Consider the following 2,825-nt stretch of genomic DNA (forward strand, 5'->3'; position numbering starts at 1 on the left):
TCACATTTTGTAATTCTCTAGAAATCTTATTTTTGATAGATGTGAGACTTATAATACACTTATTTTATGTCTTAGAATAATTATTTAAAACATAAACATTTGCAGGTGATAGATTTTGATTTCATATCATGATATTTATTTTTTAAAAAAATTTAAACAGATAAGAAGAGACACATAAATAATTATATTTCTAACACATCTTCTCACACAAAAATTTTTTTTGAGTTTGTATGAATTTTTTGTAAAGATTTTTTTGTTTTATCTTTTTATTGGTTTTATGCTATTTTTTTTTAACAAAAATCAAACTCTAAATTTTTATACACATCTCTCAAAAATTTAAGTAATTAAATCGACAACAAATCTATCTCAAACATTTGTAAATGCAAATTTTTAAGTTTTAATATATCTATATTTTTATTCTAAAATAGGCACTAAAATAAAGCCTAAGAGGGAATGAAAGAGCACCTTGTGTATGTTGAGCTGTTGGCAACTATATTAGGTTTTGATATTTCCATAATATTCTCTTAATTTTTTGGTTATGTTCAAATTTTTACCATTCATTATTGTTCTTTTACTAAAGTAATAATTAAACTAATAGTAGAAACTTAAACATGAATGAGAGTATCGAATAATTCAAATAATGTTTCTAAGAATGGTTTAATTGGGTGATATTCTTGAAATTAACACAAGTAAACACGCATGTTAACTGCCCATAACGGATTAACCCTTTTCCATGCTTTTGAGGAGAAAGAGCAGATGTTTGTTAGGTTACATTATTCTGCACTTTCTCTTAGTCAGCTCCTTCTGTATCTCTTTTTTATTTTTTATTTTTTCTACTTTTTTATGCATGTTTTCAAAAGCTTTTAGAATTTTCTTCGGTGCTTCATATTTTAATAGATATATAGTTATTGGGGATTGATATGGTGTCTAAAGTTTGATATTTAATTTAAAAAATACAAAAGTATATAATTTTTAAATATTTGATATTTACTTTAAAAATGTAATTTTGATAAATTTGACAATAAATTAAAAAAAAAAATTGGCCATAGTTATTTATATATTTTATTTATTAAATTAAATTTTGAAATAAGTAATTACATAACTGAGTAACAGAATTTGTTAAGTAATTTGGCTTTTTTTTCAAAAATATTATTTGTACACCAAAATCAGCCACCAATGTATTTGTGTATAAATACATGTGTGATTTAATTTATTTTCAATGTATATTTATATTCTAACATGTATTTTATACTAGTAGCTAACTTTGGTGACTAATTTTAATGTACATGTAGCATTATTATTTTATTTTTTTTACAATGTATACATGAAAATTTATATCAACTGGTGTAACGTGTTTATTAATTTATTTAAAATATATTAAAATAATAAGAATATAATTCGTTGAGATAATAATAGTTTATAATTTAGTTAAGGGTCTGAATTCAAGTTTTGAAAATAGCATTTTTTATAAATTATATATAATATTAAGTTTTATATTCTCTAAAATTAAAAGTGTCATAATTTTTATAAGTGTGAAGTTATTCTCTTGAACTAGTTTTTAAGGTTATAAGTTAGGCCAATTTAATTTTTTATATATAATAAAAAGTAAAAAAAAAATGGGTATAACCCTTTTTAATGTATATCCTCATAAAGTAATATAAAGATTAAAAGATGTATAGAGAAATAAAATATGTCCATATACTATGTGTAGTTGAAATTTATGGTGATGAAAGAATTTGAGAAAAAAAGTAGACAAAATCAGAAAATAAAAAATATAATTTTTAAAAAAAATAAAGTAAAAAATTGACGGTGTTTGAAGATTAGAACACAGAGGGGGGGCAGAACCTTGATAGCTTTATTATATATTCCAACATCTGTCATTGTAAAATAAATTTTCCTCCCAGAAAAACAGAATATACATGTGTTGGTTCATGTGATATCCACTTTTTAGAAAATAATATTTCTCCTTTTATTATGAATTGTACAAAGTTGGCAACACAAGAACCCGACAACTACATATTCCTTGTAAATGGCAGCTTTAACTGAACTACACATGAGAGGAGGCAACTTTCATAAACTACTCCATCATAACAACCATCTTCAATCTGCAATATTTTTATAGGATGAATTATAATATGATTATGTTATGCATCGTCATTATGATAATTATGTAAATATTATTAAAATTAAAATTATATATATTTTTAATATTTTTTAAAAATATTATTTGATAAAATAAAAAATATTATTTTAATTTTAACATCTTTTAAAATACTATAATTACTATAGTTACAGTAACATAAATTCTACTTTACATGAATGAGAACTAATGGTTCATTATCATTTGGAACCTTAAACAGAAGTCGAAAGTTTAAATCTTCCTTGACCATAGAAAAAGAATAGTAGTCAGTCGTTTGTGCTTAATTAAGTGAATGACTTGCAATGAAGAGAAAATTTGTACTCATTGTGTTTAGCAGCGATGAATACCGATTGTGAAAGGATTTTTTTTTTTTTGGGACTTCCCTAAACACGTAAACAATAACTAAGGATGTTGAAATTATTTATTTCAAAAGTTTAAGTTAAAAAATAAAGAAAAGTCTAGGAGGCGATCAATTTTTTTTAATTCTGACCAGTATGTAACCAGTAAAGAAAAATGAGTCATTGAATGAAATCTCACACCATTAAAATCATCATTGATGACTATTTGATGGCTATAAATCACAAAAATTACAGGTCCTAGCATTTCTCAAAAAATAATATATGAATGGTTTTATATTTAATATATTTTTTTATGTACAAATTTTGTTAGGTATGTATGAATATTT

This window comes from Arachis ipaensis, chromosome B09 (genome assembly GCF_000816755.2).
Source record: "Arachis ipaensis cultivar K30076 chromosome B09, Araip1.1, whole genome shotgun sequence".
NCBI classification, from domain to species: domain Eukaryota; kingdom Viridiplantae; phylum Streptophyta; class Magnoliopsida; order Fabales; family Fabaceae; genus Arachis; species Arachis ipaensis.